The 26,461-nt window shown below is 37.7% G+C and overlaps 1 pseudogene; it reads right to left on the bottom strand.

Moving 5' to 3' along the window:
• Positions 1-12,381: 12,381 nt before the first annotated feature.
• Positions 12,382-13,324, bottom strand: LOC123819317 (annotated as a pseudogene).
• Positions 13,325-26,461: the final 13,137 nt, after the last annotated feature.

The following is a 26,461-nucleotide window of genomic DNA, read 5'->3' as shown; positions in this document are numbered from 1 at the left end:
TAAAACAGAGATTCCTGAGTTAGTAAAAATATGAATACCTGTAAATTTGGTAGAAAAAAGCCAGTGTTGAAAGTTCTGGTTTATTTTCAGCTTCTTTTGACAAAGCATTTATGTGACTATCAATGAGTGAGAAGTTGATCATAGTCTAGACCAGAGTCCACTTACATCATAGATTAGAAAAATTATTTTACCATGTGTTTTCTATAGAGAAAGTAGAAATATTTTTTTGGATTCAGATATAAATTTGATTTTCTTTTCCCTTAAAATATTATTAAATTCTAGTCAATAAATATAGAATCCTCTACTACTTCTTTTCACATCTGAAATAAGATGTTGGGTAGAATGTATGCTTACTAGAATAGCACTACAAACAAAGAAGGAATCTCACAACTCAATTGTTTCCTGCTTCTTGCAACTCTGACATAAGTGTAGTCTTCTCAACATCAAACCACAATTAGTTCTATCCCTGTCTTCTGAAAATTGTTGATTATTTAAATATTCTTTTAAAAATTCCCATTATTTTCAAACCATTTGTAAGGGCAGTCAGGGCAAGGATCACTGAAAATCTGTCTCATTTTCTCCTCACCAGGAATTTGTGATCAGTTGTGTTGATAGTAGGTTAATAACCTGAGAAGGTCAATTTTGCAATTTAGAGAAGTTTGAATGCTGCTGAAGACTGAGTCCCTAAAAGGCCAATGGTCCATTTACATAGTTTCCAAAGGGAACAATTTTCCTAAAGATGACTTTTGGAGGCATAAAATTATTCATGGTTGATGCCAAAAGAGAGAAGTAAAATAAAAGTCAAATAGGTAAATATATCTGAGTACTTACCAGGTGGTGGATATTTTGTAGAGCACTTTTGAGACTGGGTGAAGGATTCTAGGACATCTCAAAAACGATTGGATTTGTGTGCCACTGAAAGCTGCTACTGATATATAATCGTTTACACCTTTTTGATCCTGCAATCACCTGCTACAGGGACACTAGACTAGACTCTCTGGGGATTGTAGCCAGGCTGGATCTGTTCTTAGAATTTAAAAAATCAGGTACTGATATAGCAAATCCACAGAGAGAGTTAATATTAAAGACATGAAATAAGTATCTAGACCTTAAATTAGGGACTGCTTTGGTTAAAGAAAGGTCCTTAATAACCAGGTATAGGAGAGGTGTGGTCAATGTTATGCACAATCTCTGACACTTCTGTTGAGTATTTGGCTCCCATGTTACATCTCTTCCCTGGACAGAATCAAAACATAGAGGCTCTGAGTTGAGTCTGTGCATTAAAGGTAGAGATATAAGACAGACCCCGTGACATGCACTTTCAACATACACTTTGCTTGTGAAGCATAGACTCATTCTTCTAGATACTCCTGGATATCACCAACTAAATATCCCTTAAAATCTACTTGTCCTAATAAGACTCCATTTTTCCTCTTTCCACATTTGCCCCTTTCCTAGGGACCCATCACCATAATAAATTTTTATGTTTAATATTTCTCAAGCCCCAATACAGAGCCCATTAATGTTTTCTGTCCCACATTTTGCATATATCGATCAATGGTCATCATTTATTGAGAATTAAAATTGTTCCATTTACTGAGTTTCACTCATTAGTGGATGATGAACTTGAATCCTTCAATCTTATGAATAATGGTAAGTGCAAACATTATCTGTATTTTACTGATGAAGAAAATGTTTTCCAAGTAATCTGGCTAAGAGCTATTGGAATGTGCTGTAGAGGTAAGGCAGAGCCTCAGCTCTGTCTGATTCCTGATACTAAACATATTCCATACAAGCAGAATGAACAATGAATATTTGGGAAGTTAGAGATTGAATGTATTACCGGAATGCTATGCTCTTTTTCAGCATTCTGACTGCCTACTAGTTAATTCTGGGAAATAATAAGGAACATATATTATGTTCACCTCCATTAATATGTGTAAGTTTCCCAATGGGAGCTAGTATTTAGTTAATCAAACAGAAGAAGTATAATATAGTTTTACCATAATCCTCCACAGTAACCTCTTTTATTTAATTACAGTGGACATCCAATATTATATTAGTATCAGGTGTACAGAATAGTAGTTAGACATTTATACACCTTATGAACTGATCCCCCAATAAGTCTAGTATCCACGAAATCCCAATTAAAAACCCACTAACTTCTCCTTGTCCTTCCCCTCCCCTCCTGCTTCCCCTCCTCATCTTCTTCCTCCTCTTTCTTCTTAGTAGAATTCAACAAGTTTAACATAAAATTTATATACAAAACAAATATATCCAAAACAACTTTGAAGGATGATATTAAAGGACTTATACTACCAGATTTCAAAGCTTATTGTAAAGCTATAGTGATCAAGGCAGTACAGTATTGGCATAAAAACAGGCCAACAGATCAATGGAAGAGAATAGAAAACCCAGAAATGTATGCATTCATACATATGTGGTCAGTTGATTTTGGACAAAGGTCAAAGACAATTCATTGGAGAAAAGGTAATCTCTTTAAAAAATAGTACTAGAACATTTGGATATTCGTTTACCAAAAATAAATAAAATAACTTAAACCTGAACCTTGCACCATTTGCAATAAACTCTTTTAAACTTTATGACAATTACTTTACATCCCTTTCCCTCCAAAATCAGTCTCCTTGGTTATGGTCAAAAGTTTTCTCCATCTACTCTTGCTTTATCTCTGAGGTTTCTACAGGTTCTTCTCATAAAAGAGACAACAGGATATATATAGGTCATTTATTATTACTGTGTGTGTAAAAACATAGTGATTGTGATGGTGATGTTATGTGTTAATTGGCTTGTTGCCCAACTTTGGAGAAACATTCCACTTGTTTCATTACAATAAAAATACGCTACAACAGGATAGTTAGCACATTTGTTATTTTTATTATGATATATCCAGTCACTAGCAGGTAGAATGACATGTGTTAGGGTTAGCAAATGTGCATTTCAGGAAGAAATAAATTGCTAGTTACAGAATAGTCACAGAGATATAGATTATATGAAATATAGTCAATAATATCATGATCACTATGCATGAGGCCAGGTGGGTACTTGAAGAAAGGGGTGGGTGCAAAGAAAACTTGCCTTTTTGCTTTATTTTCAAAATTCTTCCTCTTGGATTTCTGGCAAGATGGAGGCATAGGTGGACGCACCGTACCTCCACGCACAACCAAGATTAGAATAACAACAATTTGGAGGCAGAATAACACCCAGAACTGATAGAGAATTTATCTGAATGGAAGTTGGACAACCAAGAAGTTGAAATAGACCCGTTCATCCAGACTGGTAGGAACAGCGGAGAGGAGCAGCCGGGCGCGGGGTCGCAGCGTGGGGATAACAGGGAGAACTGAGCACAAAAGGCAACCGCGAGCGCGTAAGGCATCTGGGGCGCACAAGATCGCAGTGGGTGGACCCTGAGTACTCAAGCAGCAGCTGGCAGACCCAGTGAGGCGGCGATTCTGGACCAAGGCAGAGTGCACAACCTGGGATGGGGAGGGGTGGGGACTGGTGTCCCAGGAGAGTGGAGCTACGGCCATTGTTCACTCCTGCCCCCAACCCCGCCCCCACATACAAGGTCACAATCTAGCAACTGGGGTGCCCAGCCCCGGTGAACACTTGAGGCTCCGCCCCTTACCATAACAGGAGCAACCGACCAAAAAAAAAAAAAAAAGAGAGAGAGAGAGAGACATGTCTCAAACAGAAGAACAGATCAATGCCCCAGGACTCATCCTTTTGAGCGACCAAGAGATAGCCAATTTATCAGATGCACAATTCAAAACACTGGTGATCAGGAAGCTCACAGAATTGGTTGATTTTGGGCGCAAATTAGATAAAAAAATGCAGGTTACCATAAAAGAGATGAAGGAAGATGCACGGAGAACCAATAGTGATGGGAAGGAAACTGGGACTCAGAACAATAGAGTGGACCAGAAGGAAGAAAAAAACAACCAAACAGGAAAGAATGGAGAAATAAGAATTCAGAAAAATGAGGAGAAGCTTAGGAACTTCCAGGACATCTTTAAACATTCCAACATCCAAATTATAGGCGTACCTGAAGGGGAAGAGGAAAAGCGTAGATTGAGCACATATTTGAACAAATAATAAAGGAGAACTTCCCCATTCTGGCAAAGGAAATAGACTTCCAGGAAATCTAGGAAGCTCAGAGAGCCCCAAAGAAGTTGGACCCAAGAAGAAACACACCAAGTCACAACATAATTACATTAGCCAAGGTAAAAATGAAGGAGAAAATTCTACAAGCAGCAAGAGATAAGGGGACAGTCACCTACAAAGGAGTTCCCATCAGACTTTCTGCTGAGTTCTCAAAAGAGGCCTTACAGGCAAGAAGGGGCTGGAAAGAAGTATTCCAACTCAGAAAACTCAAAGACCTATATCCCAGATTACTCTATCCAGCAAAGCTTTCATTTAGAATGGAAGGGCAGAGAAAGTGCTTCTCAGATAACGTCAAGTTAAAGGAGTTCATCATCACCAAGCCCTTATTTTATGAGGTATTAAAGGGACTTATCTAAGAAAACAAGATAAAGAAAAAACATGTATAGTAAAATGACAGCAAACTCACAATTATTTACAACCACACCTAAACCAAAAGAAACTAAGCAAACAACTAGAACAGGAACAGAACCACAGAAATGGAGATTACATGGAGGGTTAGGAACAGGGGAGTGGGAGGAGGAGAGCCAGGAAAAAGGTATGGAGAATAAGTAGCATAGATTTTAGGTTGAAAATAGATAGGGGGAGGGTAAGAATAATATGGGAAATGTAGAAGCTAAAGAACTTATAAGTATGACATATGGACATGACTAAAGGGGGGGAAGTGGGTGGGAGAGGGTGTACAGGGTGGAGGGGAGTGAAGGGGGGAAAATGGGATAACTGTATTAGCATAATCAATAAAATATATTAAAAAATTTTTTCCTCTTTTATTTTTTAATTAAATGTATTGGGATGACATAAGTCAATAAAATTGTACGGGTCTCAAGTGCACAGCTCCATATGACATCCTCTGTAAATTGCATGCTGTGTTCACCATTCCAGGTCAAATCTCCTTTCTTTTTTCTTTTTAATTAAATTATTCTCTTTTTTTCCTGCTTATTTCATTGTTATCTTGCAGCAGAATACCTGGACTAGAGCAGCAAGGAAACATCTATTTTGAGCTGTCTAAATCTAAGATTTTACAATTTAACCAGGTAAAAGGGATTTGAAAGTTATAGCAGAACCAGAGTTAAAATTTATATTGAATTGATTGCACTTATTTTTGGGGGGTGATAAACAGAATAATTTCCACAGATACTCTCAAGGGGGCCTTAAAATTCACACTCAGAATGTAGCATAGCCCTCAGGATATGATAAAGGTGATAGGGGGCTCAAGAGTTGGAGAATTCTACTTTAAGGTAAATAATTATAAGCCTAGTAATGAATATGTTAAGCTTTTGTTTCAGAAACTACAGATAAGGCCCATCCTGGTTCCTGGGAGAGACAGCTGACCTCCTGGGGCAGTGCTAAAGATTATCCCTTGGGGAACAAGTGAAGGCATCTGGGCCATTGTGTTCCAGGGAAAGACAGAAGACCACCAGTGCCTGGGAAATGCAAATGGCCCAGGGTGAGAATACTACATTTTTTAAATCTAATTTTCCCTGAATTTCAAAACCCCTCACTTTACGTCCTTCTTTGCTGGCCTGGAAAGAAAGTGTAAGATGGTCTGTTAGGGCATAAACCCACAGTCTTTTCAGATCACCAGCCATCTGAATTAAGCGCCCATAAAGGTTCAATCCCTGTCTCTGCTTATCTGTTTTGATACATGAAGGGGGCATGAGCTCCAGTGTCTTTTCCAATTTTAAAGGTATGACATTCGATATACTGCTCTCCAAGAAAGGAATTGGTGAATTGCATTAGGAAAATTAATAATGTACATTTTTGTCCATGTGGTGAACATAAAATGGAGAAAATGTGGGACAAGTCACTTATAATAGTGGCCATACTGTAATCCTGGCCTCAAAGGGACATTTATTACCAACTTTGTCCCTCTCCTTGCTCACTGTGCCCTTTATGTTCCACTCATAGTGATTATGGCTCACTTAGTGATATCTGTTCTTCAACTTTAGAGACTTTTTTGCGGGCAGGGCACATTTTACATTTATTTGAATTGCCTTGAGGCTCTGGCTCATTTGGTTCTTAATTGTTATCTGGTGAATAAACATAAACTAACTTTGTTAACTAGAACCTAAAAGAATGCAAAACTGAAGTAGACTAGATAAGGGTAAGCACTGCCCATGGGTGACTGTCTCATTCTGACACTAATTCTGTGTTCTCAATGTTGGTTATGAGTGAGGGAACTGTCAGCCCTCACTCAGAGGGTCAATTGACCCTCAGAGGGTCAATGTTAGTTTACAGGTAGAAAGACACAAAGAATAACAGGGAATATTTAAATTAAAATGCATTCCTTTCAGTATAAAAGTGCCTGTCTGATGTTTAGTGTTGGCATCAAAGCAATTTAATTGAAGATAATGTGTTCATGTCATTTAAAAAATATAAATATTCCAAAGTGTTAATGGATATATTGCAAATAAATATAAAGTTAGCAAATGTGTTTTGTTTTTATACCAATTCTTGATCACTAGATTTGCTATTAGTTGTAAAGTGGAATCCAGGTTATTGCTCATTATACTACCTTGTTCTTTTCTTGATTTATAAGAATGTCCTCTCATATATTGCAAGGGACTTACTGTCCTCAATTGTCCTCTCATATATTGCAAAGGACTTACTGATTTCTTTGGTATATAATCAACTAGTTCACATTTCTTCCAGGTCCTTCTGCCCTACTCTACTGTCCTGTTTTGCAATCCACCTTTTCACATATCTTGTATTTACCATAAAGAATATTCTGCTCACTTCATCTGCAACCTAGAAACGACCTGGGTCCCACTTCAATGTTTGGAGACCTTGACTTTGGTCTCATTATGTCCACTATATTGCAAATTTTAAATACTGTCTGGAAATTTTGCTTGTATGCAGACATTTATGTCATATATGGGTCATATATGTCCTCAAATTCATGAGGACATAACCTTCATTACATGAACCCAGGTACAGAGTTAAAAGTTCTTTTAGACTAAGTTCCCTGAATGTTAAATAGCAAATTTTAGTTTTTTCAATAAGTTATAAATGAATAATAAAAGTGTAATATGTCATCCTTCTCCAGAATACATCTCACAAACATCAACACATCATTTTGTAATATAGCTCTCCGCGAGGCATTTCAGGCAGTCATGGAGGCGGCCAAGATGGTATTTGCTAGAGTGAGACCCCCACACATCCCATGACATCTCCCCTATTGATGTACATCACCCCACAGAAGTCTGGTCCCAGAATTCAGACTGCACTTGGTTAAGTTGTCTCCAAGGAGGAGTATTTCCCAAAAGCTCTACTAGAATAATGTGCTGCTTTTTGAGGAGGCTCATTAGAAATGAGTCATTAGTTTAGGATTCTCACACATTCTCAGTTTCCTAGGGAGACTCTTCAGTGCTCTCTCAGTCCCTTCCTGCTCACTGTCCGTCTCTGAGCCACTTGGGTGCAGTGTTTTCAAGATACCCAAAAGACACCTGGTTCATGTGAAAATGGTGTAGCCTCTCATGACTGTTGGCACCCCTGTTTTCTTAGTCGTAGATAGGACATGCTTATCTTGTACTTGTGTTGAGTCCCACTGAACTCTCACCACCATGGATCCACTGAAATTCTGTGCCATGGGCCTTCCCATACATGAGTGGGTTGGCAAGAAATGGCAGGTGCTCACATTGTGCACATCCCTTCTGCTCACGTGTGTGTTCCATTGTCCTGTTGGACCTCACTTGTAAACCCAAGATCTAAGATAAAATTATCAAGAATCTCAAAATGGTGACAGGGGAGCATTAAACACAGCACTGAGTGCTCTTGAGTGTGTTCCCTGTGAGGTAGCACAGGCTGGATTCCTGTGAACTTGCTCTGCAGCTCTGTTCCTTACCTAGATTCACATCCTGGTCTTAGGGCATTTTGAATGTGTGAACTTGAGACTGTTAGTAAACATTAGGGAAGCTCAGTTTTCTCATGTGTAAAATAAGAATGCACATACTGCTTGTTTTCAGCATTTGTATAAAGCCTTTGTTCAGTATCTATTATGGTGCTGACCAATAAAATGTAATGTGAGACTTCAAGTCAATAGGGAGGAATAGGTAGATACACTGTGCCTCCTTGCGCAATCAAAAGAAGGACAACAACACATTTAAAAACTAAAAACAATGAGACATGACAGAAAATCAATTGTATGGAAGTCTGACAACCATGGAGTTAAACAAGAAACATTCATCCAAACTGGTAGGAAAGTCAGAGAGGACTTGCAGCAAGGCTGTGTCTGGAGGACAGGGCAGGTCAAAGCAGTGCATGGTGGAGTGGGTGGTCCCACATTTACCTGTGGCAAACAGGGAGGAACATCTGGGGAGCAGAGAAGACCATGCAACCCAGACTTCCAATGTCAGGAAATAAAGCCTCAAAACTTCTCAATGAAAACAGGTTCAATGAAAAACCCTGTGGGGGATTAAGCCACCTGGAGAAACTCCTAGCCTCACAGCAGGGTTAGTTGGTGAGACCCAAAGGGTCCTAAAACATACACAAAACCACCCACCTGGGAATCAGCCCCAGAAGGGCCCAATTTGCCTGTGGGTAGTGGTGGAAGTGAGTGAAAGCTGGCAGAGAAGTTAACAATTGGCATTTTTTTTTCTCAGACCACTCCTCCAAAGCATGACAAGACAGAGACAGGGTTGCCCTGCCCTGTAGAATACCTAAGGCTCTGCCCCTAACTATATAACAGGCACCCTGAGATGACAAAAAAAATGGCCCAAATGAAACACCAGATCAAAGCTCCTCAAAAATTACAACTGAGCAATGAAGGAATAGCCAACTTATCAGATGCACAGTTCAAAACACTAGTATCAGGATGCTCACAGAATTGGTTGAGTATGGTCGCAAAATAGAGGAAAAAATGAAGGCTATAAAAAGCAAAATAGAGGAAAATGTACCGGGAACCAACAGTGACAGAAGGAAACCGGTGCTCAGATGAACAGTTTGGAGCAGAAGGAAGAAATAAACATTTAATCACAACAGGGTAAAGAAACGAGAATTCAAAATAATGAGGAGAGGCTGAGGAACCTCCAGGGTAGCTTTAAATATTCCAACACCCCAATCACAGGGGTGCCAGAAGGAGAAGAGTCTGAAAATCAAGACACTGAAAACTTATTTGAAAAAAGAATGAAGGAGAACTTCCCCAAACTAGCAAAGGAAATAGATTTTCAGCAAGTCCAAGAAGCTCAGAGAGTCTCAAAGCAGTTGGACCAAAGGAAGCACACACCAAGGCACATCAGAAGTACATTACCCAGGTTAAAGATAAGGAGAGAATCTTAAAAGCAGCAAGAGAAAAGGAGACAGTCTACCTTCAAAGGAGTTCCCATAAGACTATCAGCCACTTTCTCAAAAGATACTTTACAGGCAAGAAGGGGTTGGAAAGAAGTATTCAAATTGATGAAAAGCAAGGACCTACATTTGAAACTACTCTATCCAGCAAAGCTATCATCTAGAATGGAGGGCAGATAAAGTATTCCCTAGATAAAGTCAAGTTAAAGGAGTTCATCATCAGCAAGCCCTGATAATATGAAATGTTAAAGGGACTTATCTAAGAGAAAGAAGAAGATCAAAACTATGAACTATAAAATGACAACAAACTTACAACTATCAATAACTGAATCTAAAAAAAGAAAAATAAAAACAAACTAAGCAAACAACTAGAACAGAAACAGAATCACAGAAATGGAGATCACATGGACGGTTATTGTTGAGGGAAAGGAGTGAAGAATGAGGTAAAAGTTACAGGAAATAAGTGGCATAAATGGTAGGTAGACAATGGACAGAGGGAGGTTAAGAATAGTATAGGAAATGTAGAAGCAAATGAATTTACATGTATGATCTTTGAACATGAACTAAGGTTGGGGAGCATCCAGGTGAGTGCTCCTGTGCAGGGGAGAAGGGTAAAATGAGGGAAAATGTGAAAAATGTAAGAATATACTAAATAAAATGTGTATTTAAAAAAAGAAATACAATGTGATTTAACAATGCCAGTCCCAGTCCTGACTAGTGTGACACAATTGGTTGGGCATAGACCATCAAGGGAAGGGTCGCTGGTTGGATTCCCAGTCAGGGCACATGCCTGGGTTGTGGGTTTGGTACTAGGCTAGACACATATTCAAGGGACACATTTGAGAGGCAACCAAACAATGTTTCTCTCTCACATGGATGTTTCTTTTCCTCTCATTCTACCTCCCGTTCGCTCTCTAAGAGTGAAGAAATAAAATCTTTAAAAAAACAAACCAGTCTCTTTGTACTTGTAAATTTTCTGCTACTCAACTTTTAGAGCTCACTCTGTGATTCTTTTCCAGGTCTTTGCTCAAAAGTAACCAACATGCAAAGTCCTTCCCAGACCCATTCTGTCTGAAGTAGGTAAGATTCTAAGGTGGCCCCCATGACCTCCACCCCCTGGTATACTGTCCTTGTGCAGGTGGAACCTGTGATTTAATGAGATCTAACTCCCATAATTAGGTTCCTAACCCTTGGCTGAGTGGACATTACCCTGGGTGGGCTTGGCATAATCAGAATAGCCCTTAAAGGAGAAGTAGTTACAGACATTGTCCTTCTGCCTCCATGGGTTCCATAGCTGCAGGCACTGAATTCTGCCAATGAACACATGACTTTGGAAGAGGATCCCAAGCCTTGTATAGGACTCAGCCCTGGATGACTCTTTGAGTGCAACCTTGTGAGACTTAAGCAGAGAACCCAGTGAACACAGGCCTTGATTCCTGTCCATGGATAATGTGAGATAATACATTTGTGTTGCTTTAAGCCACTAAGTTTGTGGTGGCTCATTATGTAGCATGAGAAAACTAATACAATGTCTAAAATACACTCTCTAACAGCATTCTCTGTTCCTCTTTCCTGTATTATTTTTCTCCATATCATTTTTTGCTACTTGAGTTTATATTGAGCATTTATTTCCTTGTTTAGTCTGACTGCCCCACTGGATGAAAATCTCCACAAAAAAGGGGCTCCGGCCTTTTACTACTGACTTCCCAGCTCCTGAGAGCAGTTCTTGGCACACAGCAGGTGTCAATAAATATTTGGTGAATGAACTCATAAACAAATATGCACATAATCAGTGTTTACCTAATTTTAAAAACAATCCTTACAGGTGTACTTCATTTCAAGCATACTGGCTTAGGGAATCTCCATTTATGTATAAGAAAAGTTACTTTTGGTTTTAATTTTCTAAAAGAATATAAAATATGAAACAATATATCCACAAAATGCTACTTAGGTGCATTATTTTAGGGTTATATATATTGCAGAAATGAAGGGGAATGTGACTATTTAACAGCTTCATTATGGTTTATTTTAACAAATGTAATTGCATTGTAACATCAAATATATAGGAGCAGGACAGAAGACAGACGATGCTGACAATGTGCGCTTATTGAGGGACATCTCAGCTAGAAAAGCACATTGAGTGGATGGAATGATAAAGTGCTACCAATGCAATTTAATGGCTCAAAATTACTTTAAAAACAGTTTAGTGATGACAGTGCCCAGAACATTTTAATGAATTATTTATAATTTTTATAATGGTCAATTGCTTTGAGTTAAGAACACATGTGCAAATGTAAATAAACAAAATGAATTTGTTAATACCCAATGCTCACCCCATTTGATCATTAAGGATGCTTGATGATATACTGCTATACTCATTTTCACTTATTTTTTGAGAGGGGAATAAATACATAGCTAAAACCACAAACAAGAGAAAGAAGAGATATTTGATGCTCTAAAAAGATGTTTTCCATTGCAGTGGAGCCCAGGGTGGGTGCCTTCCACTGGCCAGTCTGCTATGCCCCTTCGCGTCCTGCTGTGTACCAGTAGCAATGCTGTGACAGCATAGATTTGTCCTGAAATCATGAGACATTTTTCAAAATAAGGATGGAATTTACAAGAGTACAGATTTATAGATGTTGACTTTCAGTCTGACTGCCAGGGCTACTTTGTTTAGCCTACAGCCATGAGGAGTGGGAATATGGGATCTGACCGTGGGGGCAGCTCTGGGGTGGAGAAAAGCATCCATTTCTGATTTCATGCCCATTACCATTAACTAGTTTAAATAAAATAAAAGTGGTGATATCAACAAACACATATTCATCATTAGTTGTGTCAAATACTAGAATGTCCTAAGCTTATCTTAATCTCTTACCCAAAACATTCCCTCAATGTGGTTTTTACTCTATATGACTGTTATATCTGCTTCTGGCATAATTTTGCTACAACGCTAACTCTAATCTGCCTACTTTTCACACAGTACACAATTGGGTTCATCAGTGGAGGCACAAGTAAGAGAACATTTGCCATGAGAACTTTGAAGAGAGGAGACACATGCTGGGCAAAGCGATGGATAATGGCAAGACTGATGATGGGCAGATAGAAGATGATCACTGCACAGATGTGTGAAACACAAGTATTGAGGGCTCTCAGCTGCTCCTTCTGGGATGCAATTCCCAGCACAGTCTTGAGGATCAGGAAGTAAGAGACAGCAATGAGCATAAAGTCTACCATAACACAAAGTGCTACAAAAAACCCATAGATGACATTAATTTTGTTGTCAGAACAGGCCAACTTCATAACATCTTGGTGGAGACAGTAAGAATGGGATAATTGGCTTTTCTGGCAATATTTCAACCTTCTCAAAGTGAAGGGGAAGGGGAGAACCAGGAGGATGCTTCTAAAGGACAATGCTATTCCTATTTTGGCAACTCTGACAGCAGTAAGAATGGAGCTATATCTCAGGGGGGTTGTGGATGGCTACAAAGCGGTCAAATGACATGATCAGGAGCACTGAGGACTCCAGTGCTGTGAATCCATGGATGAAGAATTCCTGGGCAAAGCAGGCATTGGCAGAAATTCCAGGAGCATTGAACAAGAAGATCCTCAACATGGTGGGCAGAGAGGATAAGGACAAACCCAAGTCAGACAGGGCCAACATGGACAGGAAATAGTACATGGGCTCATGCAAGGAGGGCTCTGTCTTGATGACAAAAAGGATGGTACAGTTTCCCAGAAGAGCAAGAACATACACGCTGCAGATGGGGAAGGAGATCCAGATGTGTGCATATTCCAGCCCTGGCATCCCAACCAAAAAGAAGATGGTGACTTCAACCTGTGATGTGTTGATAATAGACATGATGCAATGAGGGCCCTGCCTTGAAAGAGAGATATTCAGTTGACAAAATATATATATCTGAAAATTTCACAGGATGTAAAGCAGTTTTTGAAGTTTCTGGCTTTATGTAGCACTTATGACAGGGCAAAACATTTACATGGTTATCATACATAGAAAAATATGTACCACATTAGACTAGAATCTTCAGATGTTACAGCTTGAAAAACCTACTTCTGTCCATGTTTTTCTTGGAGAAACTATTTTTATTTCACATTCCATATGTATCTGTATTCATTTTCTTTTTGTATGGTGTTGACTGGAGAACAATAACCTGAAGCGGACAATATCACAACTTAGGAGAATTTGAATTTTGCTGAAGACTAATTCCCTGAATGGTGAATAGTTCATTCATATAGTCACTGAAGAGAACAATTTTTCCTAGATGAGTGACTTCTGAGGTGTTTCTCTGCTTGATTTGAAGCTCTAAGTCGTTGATTGCCAAAAAATAAAAGTAATGTAAAAGCCAAATAGATTAGAATATCAAAGTACTTACCAGACAGTGTATACTTTGGAGAACACTTTTCAAACTGCCTGCAGGATTAAGCATAAAATGGCAGAGGTGATTGGGTTTTCTGCCACCCAGGGCTTCTGGTGATATATGAGGGTTTGCATTTATTTCCTCCTGCAGTCACCTGCTACAGGGACACTGGACTCTCTGGAGATTGCAGCCAGGTTGGATCTGTCCTGGGAATAAGAATAAACATGGTCTGATATTGCAAATCCACAGAGACAGTTAACACTAAGGACAGGAAATATGCATCTAGTCCTTGAATTAGGGAGTGTTTTTGTTAGAGAGAGGTGCTTAGTAACAAGGCATGGGAGAGAAGTGGTAAATGTTGGGCACAATCTCTGAGACTCTGATGGGCTCAGACATTGCTCCCCTGCCTGGGATAGAGTCAATGCACAGATACTATGAGTCTGTGCATTTAAAGCAGTGATAAAATCAAACACCCTATGACACATACTTTTATCCTAGACTTTTCTCCTCAAGCCTGGATTTATCTTTCCACTCTCATCATAAACTACATATCCCTTTAGACCAACTTGTTCAAATTAGATTTCTTTTCTGCCTTCTGAAATCTGCCTCTTTTAGGGTCTCTTCATAATAAACTTTTATGCTTAACATTTCACAAGCCAAAAATCTGAGCATTTTGATCTCTTCTTTTCTACATTTTGTACAGTTAGATTGCTCTAGTTACTGAGACTTGTTTACTACTAGATGTCGATTTTGAATCATTTAATATTTTGAATAGTAGTAACTATTGTTATTACCTTCATTTAATCAATGAAGAAATGTATTCCTCAAGGAGGTCAAATAATCTGTCCAAGATCATGTAGGAGTTGCATGGTAGAGGTAAGATAGGAATTCACGTCTGTCAGATTCCTAATAACTAAACATATGCTGGCATAGAGGAAAAACTACATGATCACTTCAACAGATAAAATATATTTTAATCATAAAACCTCTCAGTAAAATAGAAATGTGGGGTACGACCTTGAATTGACAGATTTTATATATATATAACACACATATACTATAGTTATGCTATAACTAGCATTGAAAAAATGAAAAGTTATGGACATTTTCACTCACTACCAAGTAAATGTCAGAATGTACCCATGAGTACTTCTACTCAAAATTGTATTAGATGTCCAAGACAGTGTAATATAGGGAAGAAAACAGAAAAGTATAACAATTTGAAAGGATAGTGTAAAGATGTTTACTCACAAATGATATGGTTGTTTATGTGGAAATTTATGAATAGTAATATAAAGAATAAGTGAACTTTTTAAAAAGTAAGCTAAGTAAAAAATAAAAAAGAAACTGAATCCCCACATCCTTGAAAAAATAATTTGCATAAATTTAGAACACCATTTACAACAAACAATCAAGGTGTTTAATTAGGAACATCAAAAATGTAAAAATAAGCATAAAATAATTTAAAAATATTTAAACTGGAAATTTCAAAACATTGCAGAAAATTTCAAAAGACTGATAGACCATGTTCATTGATTAGAGAATTCTACGTTGTTAAGATAACAATTGTTTCCAAAGAAGCATAGTGACAGCACAATTTTACTCACATTCTAGTAGGATTTGTTGTGGAAATTGACAAGTTGATCATATACTTTATGTGAAAAACAAAAGGCCTTCAATAGGCAAGACAAGAAAGACATTAGACTGCACCACTAGGACTTAGGACTAACTCTAAAGCAACTTTTATACAGCAGTGTGGTAGTGATACAATGTTGGAGGAGGTAATTGTGAGGTCATGACCTCCAGTGAACCACAAGCTGGACCCATGCAATCAGACCCTCCTCATCCCTCCTCTGTCCTTAGAATGTATGGTCTGCCCACCATTCCTACAGTGGAAGTCACTTTCAAGGAGGTATCCTTGAGTGAGAGATGTATTATTGAGACTATCAGGACAGTACATGTGACTGGACCTAGTGAAGGCCTCTGTATAAACTTAAGATTCTTGCAAGCAGGTGTGGAGATATACTGGTCTTGTGGCCCCAAGACAAACGTCACACATGTTCCCTGCCACCCACCATTCTGAAGTGGTCTGCCTCTTGCTTCTGTTGCTCCTTGTCATTTGCATACAGAGGCCAGTTCCCAATATTCCCAGGAAATTCTCTGAGGTTGCATACCAGTACAGAATAGACAAAATGAGCAATTTATTTATGAAAAGTAAATTAAATAATATTGAGCTTTATCATAAATCAATTTCATTTGGATCATAGACCTACATATTTTCAATAAGTGGAGCAATTTATATATAAAAACAAATTACTATTGAGCTTTATCATAAATTGATTTCATGTGGATCAAAGATCTAAGTATTACATGTAAAAGAAAAAATATGTAGAAGAAAATTATGATAACATGTTCATGACCTTAGATAACCAAGGCCATAGAAAAGATTAACCTTGAGGTAATGATAATTAATCACTTATAATTAATTAAAAGAAAGACCTTCTATTTATTGAAACACACTTTTAAGAGAAGGAAAAGAGAATCCATCCCCTAGGAGTCAATATTCTCACTTTACATATCTGCCAGAGGAAATACAGACAAGTACTACAAACTAGTAGGTAAAATAAAAAATGGGCAAGGTATCCAAACTGGCACTGTCCAACTTGCTTTGGGAAAATGAAAATTAACATCACAATTGCAAAAGGGTACAGCCAAGAGGGAGCCTCCAAGTAGGAATTTGGAATGGGGTCCAGAACTCAGGGTATCCAGGAAATATTAGAAAGATATATAGGATGTCCTCACCCCTTTCCCCCCACCCCCCACATGTATGAGTTAGAGGAAGGGACACAGGGAGCAGAGCCATTGAGAGCTGTTTTGCACAGCAACAGTTTTGCAGCTAACCTCTGGCTTAGTCATTTAACATATCTATAACCTTTAACTGGTTGCACAGATATGTTAAATAGCCATGCCTTGACCCAAGGGGATGGAAGTAACTTCCACCTAAGACATAACTGGGAGGCAACTCACCCTGGTTACAGCTCCTGTGTGAGAGCTTGGAGATAATTGGCTCCATGCCATGGGGCCACACCTGCCCAGACCCACTAAGACAACCCAGTAAAACTGGAAGGATGTAGGAGTGCTGGCAAGTGTGGCCAATTGTGGGAGGAGTTGGAAATGGGGCTGCAGAGGAAGATGGGTGCGGTGATTTAAACCCAGACATGGCAGCCATTGGAGGGAGAACCACATGGTTTTGGCAGAGTGGGGACTCCCATGGCCATTGTGCTGAGAGGACCACTCGGCTGTGGCAATAGAAAGGAGAGCCATGTGGCTTTACCAGAGTGTGGACCCCAACAGCTTTAGCAGGGGGAACCACCACCCGGCTTTAGCAGAGATCCCAGAGACACAGCTGATGGTGCTGGGAATGGAAGGAGGCCTACCAGCCGAGATGGATTACTGGGAAGACCAGGGGGCTGCCTGAGCCATGGACTTCTATTACTTTTCCTGTGATACGGTACCCTAGACTGGGCAAAGGGGGAAGGAAGGACTGTGTGTGTTTGTGGGTGTTTTAAGGGACTTTGGGATTTTGATGAAGACATTAGGTCATTAGTTTAAGTCTGTACAGCATTAAATAAACATTTCCTTTTCTTGAATCTCTGACATTGAGAGACATCTTTCCTCTGGCGGTGGATGTAACAAACCTGGGGGATTTCATTTGGTAATAGTATATTGTCTTGACCCCCTTAGGTCCCACCTTGTTGTTCTGTAACAATACGGTACCCCAAATTAGGGCAGAGGGAGAAGGAAGGACTGCAAGAATCTATGGGCATCCTAAAGGACTTTGATATCTTAGTGAAGACATTAGGTCACTACTTTAAGTCTATATAGCTTTAAATAAACATTTGCTTTCCTTTTCAAAAATCTCTGGCATTGAGAGATGTCATTCCTCTGGCGGCAGACAATGCAAACCCAGTGGAAGGTCCTTTCGGTAATAGTATAGCGTACTTCCCTGGTGCATGTTCTGTAACACAAGGAGATACTGTACGATAGCATAACTAGAACTGTCACAAGTAAACACATCTCTAAGAATATGTATAGAAGCTGTATTTGTAACAGTCAAAATTTGAAACAACTTCAATATTAGTAGGGAATTGGTTAAAATAATTTTATATTCTAATTTAATTGGCTTGTGATGTTACCTTATTACCCAGACATTGGAATGCTGCTCAATAATTCAATTGTCTTACCAAGATTGAAAAGAGGGCTTTCCAAGCACTGTAGAGATGCTATCAATTAAACAATATACATCTGGGTACCTGACTGTCTTCTTAAACATAGCATTCTGTAGATCATTTACTATTTCATGACAATTTGCACCACCTACTCAGTACATTGGTTCCTAATTCTTGCTGTAATAGCATGATGTATGTATTTTCTAAGAACTTCCAATAAAATACCTACAGGTCACTCTATGGGTTGATTTCTTATGTATCCTTTAATAACTACTTTCAGTTGTATTGTAATAGCATTTCTCACTGATGTCATTCAGCCATCTTTGGCATTCTTAGTAAATAACTTCTGTTTTTGTTTCTATTACTTTTAACTAAAGATTGAAGTGTTTAATTAGACATTCTAATTATTCCATTTCCTTTTTAACACTTAAATTGACCTTAAGATTTTCTTTTACCTAAAAATTACCTGAAATACCAGGGTACCTGCTTCGTTTTCATCAGAGAAATGAGGAACCTATGTATGAAACGTTACAAGTTGACAAGAGGCAACACAGTAAACTTGCTTTCTTCCCTCATGATCTCTGCTCATTCTAGGATCTTGTTACAGATGAACATTTGAGTGATAGCAGGGTATAGTTGGGAATTTTTAAGTGTTTAAATCTAGGCATTTATCAATCACTTAGAGAAAAAGATGAGAAGTTTAGAGCAGAACCACATGAATATTTTATATTTGTTTAACTATGTTTACTATTCTGGGTAATGAATACACGGCTTTCTCTCCTTATTCAAACTGGGCAACAATTTGAGAATTAAACGTGATAGAAGTTTAGAACTGTAGAATACTTCTGATGTGGGAAAGGCATAATCGTATTATATTAAATCAAGAAAAAGTTTGCCTTCTACTAAACAAATTATTAAATTCCTTGAGAAAATAATGGTTTTTTCTATGTCATGAACAGAAACTGAAGAAAATATTGGACTAATCACCTATAATACTAATCTTAATTTAGTCTTGGCCAAAGAGGAAAGTTAACCATCATCCTTTCTTTTCATGGCCAGGCCACCTCTTTATATTTCAGTCAGTATCTTTTCATTTCCAGAACACAATTGTTTCAAATCTCTTGTTTTTCCAAATGCAACAAATGCTGCATGAGATGTATTCTTTTGTCCTTGTCCAACTTTGTTCTAACACTAAATTAGGTTCCACACTTTTTGAAAGAACTTTTTTGCTATTCTCCACAGTGTCCTACAGCAAGACAGCAAATGCTTTGGTCTATACCTTCCGGTAACTTGGCATGTTTGTCTCATTAGTTATGGTTCATTCATTTGACATCTGTTCCTCCAACTTCACTAATCTCTGTGAAGGCAGGGTGTATTTTATATTTCTCTCATTGTCTCATGATTCTCACAGTACTTTTGGTTATCATTAAATATTTGTTACACAACTATAAACTGTCTTTGTGACACAGAGGCTAAAAACTGCAGAAGAGAAAAGAGATAAATAAGAGTAATCACTGGCAAGCTCTCACATTTACATTCTCGAGAGAATAATTCCTCCCAGACTTTCACTGTCAGTTTACAAGTAGAAAAACATGAGGAGTAAATTAAGATATGTGCATTTTACCATAACCAGTGTCTGGCTGCTGTTTTAATCTGACACAAAACAATTATATGAAAGAAACTTGTTCATAATAGTGAAACAAAGCCCATTACTCTTCCCAATTGTTAAAAGATAAATGAAAATAAATATAAGATTAAGATGTGTGTTTTGCATTCACAATACATTACCACTAGACAATTGATATTCTTCCATGAAGGGCATCTAGCAAAGTCACATTATGCTGCCTCATTCTCTTTCCTGTACTCTTTCCCTCACATATGTTGCAAGGGGCCTGTAGATAACTTTTGTATATGATCAGTGAAGAGATTTACTGTTGTTGGCACTCTTTCCCATACATGCTTATGCTCTCATACTCCCTTTCTCCATTTCTCTTTTTCCTGAACATAACTTTTTGTCTATGTCTTTCTCTCTCTCTCACATATTTTTTTTCCTTTGACGATTCACAGTTGATAAACTGCAGCATAAACATGCTGTGTTCCTGAGCTGCTACTTCTGTGTTCATATGATCCTATTATGCTTCTGAGTTGCTTTCCTTGGATTGAATTCCTTGTTGCATTAGATGTTTCTGTCTAGACTGCCTGTAAGCAGTTTAATAATAATCATATCAATAGCAGTAAGGTTTTGAAATAGGAGGGTTAAAGGGAATAATAGGGTTCCTAGTGGAAAGGACAAGACAATTTCTAGATGCAATTAACAAGGAGGAATACAGTTAAATCCTTATAAAATTAGTAAATAGTTATGACATTCCTTCTTTGAAGGTGCTCACCATATGTATGCATAGTTGTCACAAAACGCATTTCTGCCAGGTGCTACATTTAACTTCCTTTAACATTAATCTGATCAGTTTGTCCTTCCTTAAGAAAAGACAGTACCCTCCAATGTCAAATTAGCCCTGTGTTTTTTCCCATCAGGCTATACATGTTTCCAGCCTTTGAACATTGTTACTACTCCACTGTAGTCCTCTGTTTCTGCCTGGTGGGTCTTCTTAGCCTCCACGCACACAACACAAAGCTTTGTGCTTTCACACTACTGCTTCAAAAGATGATCCAAAATGAAGGAGTGCAGTGATCAATGGACAGCGGTTGTTTATTGAAAGGATATGTGTTTTCATATAATGGTGTATATACTTTCCTTTAAGATAAGTAAACTTAGGACAGACTTTGACAACTTCAATATTATAAAACTTATGAAACATCTGTAATCTCTACTGTTTGCAATGGTGTTTTGTTACTATTGTTTTGTTTTCTTTTAACACTGCCTACCTAGAGAACACAAATTAATCCTCAAATTGTTGGTCAAGGATCAGTAGTAACCCAGTGGAAAGTGCGTTCCTATTGATTACAGCACTGCTTTTCCTGCTGCCTCTAGTTTCATTGGATCCCATGGAAATGAATGTCATTTTGATACCCACTGACAAACACTGAATGAGTGAAAAGTCATAGCTTCATCCAGGAGGGCTGTGTTTTTCAGTTAAATAACACTTATGCAAACATCCTTTACAATTACTTAAAACCCAAAGTGTTGTAAATAAGTGTTTTTTTGGTTAAAATTATGACTTTACTTTCTTGTTTATCAAGATTTAAACCTAATCACAAGTATACAGAGTTAGAACAGATTGAGGACAAAGACAGCTAGTGGTCATAATTTGTTTCTTTCATGCCTCATTGAAGCTCGGTGGATGCTCAGAACCACACGAAGAAACAACATGTACTCTCATGTAAGGGGATAACTCTAACACTCAGCAAATTGTGTCACAGAAATCCCAAGTCAGTAATCCTTTCTTTTCATTTCTTTCTGTTTTGCGCTATGATTCGAACCTACCTATAAGTTAATTCTCCTGGGTTGGCCAAACTGAACTGCCACCTCTGCATTTCCATGAATTGTTGAACATTTTAGAGCTGGGCTATTGCCATTTATCCTAAAGACCAGGAGCCACAGTCACACATGGAAGTAATGGCTTGTTTTAATTGATAAAAAGGAAATAGCAATGTGAATGTCAGGACACATACCAGCAAGGAGTCTGTCAAACCAATCAATGTCAAATAAATGAATATTTTGATTTTCAAATAAACACATTGAATATTATTTAATAAAGGAGAAGATGGAAAGCATATTGTCATGGGCTTAATTGTTTCCTTCTCCCAAATTCATATATATTTAAGACCTAACTTTCAGCTCTTGAGAATGTGACCTTATTTGGAGATAGGGTCTTTAAGAAGTCAGTAAGGTCAAATGAAATCATTAGAATAGGCCCTAATCCAACATGACTGTTATCTGGATAAGGAAAGGAATTTGGACACAGAGACACATAAGGGGAAGTCAATATGAAGAGTGACAAAAACTCTGTCTTCATCAAATACCAGCATGGCTTCTATCAACTCAAAGCTGTATCTCTGCTAATGATGCCTATTTCTCCTATAATGTGTGCTTGAGAAAGGTCAGCCTTAGTAGAAGAATTTACTGATTATTTCAGCCCAGACCTAACTAATGGCCCCTGTTCTGCCTTTTCTTTAGAAACTTTGCAATTGCAAATCCTTTGTCTGTCTCTTTGAGAAGTGACTTCTATACTCTCAGAAATGCCTTTCTCAAGGACCTGGGAACCATCCCTTTAAAGTTCAATCATCATGAAAGATATGGACCCTGTTTCCTAGTCTCTGTGAGAGAGTAGAAGCCTAACTTCAATAAGCACTCTTAAACACAGGTGACCCAATCACATTGGCCAAATCATTCCTTACTCTAATGTCTTTCAATACTTTTCCTTCTGAATGCCCTAGCATTTAGTTTCTCACCTATTGTTTCAAAGGAGCTGAGCTCAGTTCTATATTGAAGTTTCTCTCCCTGACTCCAGCAGTCTGAATAAAACCTGCATTGCAGTTTTAACAAATGTCCAGTGTTGAAACGTTCTTTTATAGGAGATGCATAAAGAAAATGACCATCTTCAAGGCCAGGAAAAAAAGACTGGAAAAGATCCTCCTTAGGGTTCTCAGAAGCTGCAACCTGTGTCAACACTTTGATGTCAGAGTTCTAGCCTTCAGAATTGTGAGAAAATAGATTTCTAATCTTTAAGCCACCCAGTCTGTGCTAATGGACATGGCAGCCCTAGGAAACTAACACATATTTTGGAATAAGAGAGTGGGGTGTTGCTGTAACAAATACCTAAAATTTTTGGAGTAAATTTGAAACTAGGTAATGAGTAGAAGGTAAAAGAATGTTGAGGTCCTTATTAGAAAAAGCTAGATTGTCTTGAAGAGTCTTTTGCCAGAAATCTGGACATAAAAGCAATTCAGGTGAAGACCAAAAAGAAAAAAGGAGAGATGAAGAGAAATTTCCCATTGTCTGAGAGAATTTTGATACATATATGATCATGAACAGAATGTCGGTAGAATACAAACATTAAAGGTTATCTGGTGAGGTCTCAGAGAAAAAACAAAAATGTTATTGGAAAATGGAAAAAAGATGATTCTTGACATTAAATGCGTAAGAACTTGGCTGAATTGTGTTCTCGAGTTGTGTGGAAAGTGGAATTTGCCAATGATTAATTAACAGTTTATCTGAGGAGTTTTCTAAGTTTTGAAGGTACAGTCTATTTTCTCCTTGCTACTGAGAGTAAATTGTGAGAAAATAAATTGAGAAGAAATTGTTAACCAAAAGAAAATACAACTTGAAGATTTGGAAAATTCTCAGCCTATCCATTTGCAAAAAATGAAAAAAAAATGTATCTTCTATAGACGGCATCAGAGGTGTGTCTGGACAATCTCTTGCTAAAGAATTATCAGTGTGACTCCTGCATCCATCATCCACTTTAGCAAAGGTTGCTTTGAGATGTAGTTATCTAGAGAATATCTGTAGAGGACCTTCCTGGCTGATGACTTGGAACACTGTGAGTTGCATTGAGGCCAAAAGGCTTTTTTGAGAAGTATATTCCAGCAAAAAATATTGTCAGTTCCTACCAATTGGGATGGAAATAGGACAGAAGGAAGGAGAAGTGTCAAACTTCTGGAAGGGTACAGGTCTAGCCAGTGGAGCTACTAAGCTGTGAACATATGTTAACCTTCAAAAAAGAGAAGAATGAACCCAAAGTTTGTTCAGAGGTTGGCAGTGCTGCCGAGGCTACCAAGGGCCCAGAGAGCAAAGGTTTGGGGGAAAGGGCTCTATCCTCTTTGGTTTCAAAGGGCAGAGTCACTTCCTTGATTTCAGTGGAACTGTCTGCCAATACCTAGGGTTGAAGCAACATGGGCCCAAAATGCAATAATGACACACTGGTAGGCCTGGAAAACAAAACAACAAGCAGAAGACACCCATTCTGAAGCCTTAAAATCTAACCAAATTTTTCCTACTGTGTTCCAGATTTCTTGGAATCTGTGACCTTTTGCTTTTTAATTTATTTTTTATTGGAATGGGAATGTCTATCTTATACCAGCCTCGCCATTGTGCTTTTGAAGCAGGTAACTCATTGTCTATACTCACAGGCTCCCTGTGAAATTTTTACATGGGTTATGCACTCAAGACACAGATCAACTTCTAGCCCCTTATAATTTCCTGTTATAAGATAACATTGTGGAAACAGATACAATCCTGAATGCAAAAGCTGAAATATAGCTAACACAGTACCACCATGGGGTATAAAAGAAATGTGAATCCCAGCTCTTAATTTCTTGTCTGTGTGATGTTCATGGAGTTAATTTCTCAGAGCCTCAATATCTTTAACTGAAAAAATAGACAGGAATATTTTATATAAAGTCAGGTTAATGTTAAAGTAAAACAAAAATATGCTTGAAAATGCAAGAAGCACACATTGTATATGTTAGAGTTTCAAAAGCTATGTTTATGTCTCTAAAAAGTTCTCATTAATCCTGAGGTGCCTTCCAGTCATGGGCTACTTATTAATTACTGAGCATTTGACACTTACAGAATCCGCTTTCTGATTTAACTGAAGACATGAATATAGGAGACAAGAATTGCTCTGATTTGTGGAAAAGACATGTCAATAAGTGGACATAAGAAAAGATTAAAATTTTGATCTATGGTCTGCAAGGTTTTGACATCATATAAGGAAGGTAAATTGAACTTTATGTCACCCATCAAAACCCAGACAATAAATTCCTCCTTAATCCCATATTATATTTTCTTCTTTTAAAATCTTTGGACATTTGTGTTATGCCTACCTTTGTAATAACACTTAAGAAAATTGTATTACATCTGTATAGAGTATTTCCGAACTTTTCAACAATTTCCTTTTTCCCCAAATATAGTCTTATTATACATTCACTCAAGAATAATTATTTATTTGTATTTCACTCAATAAAAATTATTTATTGGAGATTATTTACTGGGATTAATATGCTAGACATTAGGTACACAGAGATAAATAAAGTAGATAAAATTTACCATTCTTGATTATACACCTTATTCAGAAAGTAAAGGGAAAATGAAATAAACAAATTATATCTGTCATTGCAAATAATAATAAACAAACAAAAAAAGAAAACATATAAACTAACTATAAAAGAGATTTTTAAAAGAAGGATCTGGAGAACATTATGCTAAGTGAAACAAACAAGTTAGAGAAAGACAAATAACATACTTCACTCAAATGATGAATCTAATGAACAAACTGAACTAACAATGAAAATGGGAACAGACTCATACATGGAGAACAGGATGACAGCTCACGGGGATTGGGAGGTTAGGGGGTGGAATGGTAGAGCAAAACGGAAAAAGGACTCATGGACATGGGCAACAGTGTAGTAATCAATGGGGGGAGGGAAGTATAAAGAGACTAAATGGTAATGGAAAAATATAATAAAGATTAAATTTTTTAAAGGGAGGGTCATAATTAGAACTGAGGATTTAGGGTTGTATTCCACAGTGAAATATAATAAAAACTTAACAAAACAATGGATAAAAATGAGTATGAAAAGAAGTCATAAGAAAAGGGATCAGATGTGAAAAGTCACAAGAAGCAAAGAGATCTTTGAATTCCCCAAATATACAAAGGTCAAAGGGGGTGGAATTTAATAATTATTTTTGTTGATGATGTAGAGAATATCCAGTCAATGTGTAATCTTGTAGTATGTAGTTCATTGCTTTAATTTTATTCTCCAAAAATAAAGAGTCCTATATACAAGAGACATCACATCATCTAATTTTCATTTTGAAGGCACAACTCTTGCCTGGCATAGTTAGAAAGTAGGAAGAGCAGATATGTAGAAACTTGGAGGTGATTACAATATTTAACTAGAGAAGTGCTGATGACACAAAAGTGGGGCAAAAGTAGGTTTACAGTCAGGATGGAAAGTAATACAATAACTAATAAATAATAATGTAAGATAAAGTGTGTTTTGCATATGCACAACTGGAAACCTATTTTTGCATCACTCTGTATAATAGGGTTGCTGAATAAAGATAGTGAGAAGATGAAATACATATATATGGAATTCATTTGAAGGATGAGAGAGCTACTTCTGTAAGGAGGATATACATTACCATTTTTGTTCTTAACATAGAATCATTATAAAACATCTATTTTTATCCTGACAACTGACTTTTCCCTGTACCCCATAATGGAGAGAACTCAAGGTATGTACTGCCTGTTACCCTTTCTATCTACATCTTGCTCCATATTACTTGTGAATGAAATCAATTTGATAATAATGAAAAAATTATATTAATGAGTCTTTTCTGTCAAATATTACGTTCTTTGAAACTAGGTTGAAATCTTCCCTAAGACAACCTGTCACTATGTGTCTTATTATACATCAGTGTTGTAC

The sequence above is a fragment of the Phyllostomus hastatus genome, unplaced genomic scaffold (assembly GCF_019186645.2).
Source record: "Phyllostomus hastatus isolate PE091 unplaced genomic scaffold, TTU_PhHast_1.1 phas_contig_304, whole genome shotgun sequence".
Lineage (NCBI taxonomy): Eukaryota > Metazoa > Chordata > Mammalia > Chiroptera > Phyllostomidae > Phyllostomus > Phyllostomus hastatus.
The sequence above is the reverse complement of the archived record's forward strand: the minus strand, read 5'-3'. Positions and strand labels throughout refer to the sequence as shown.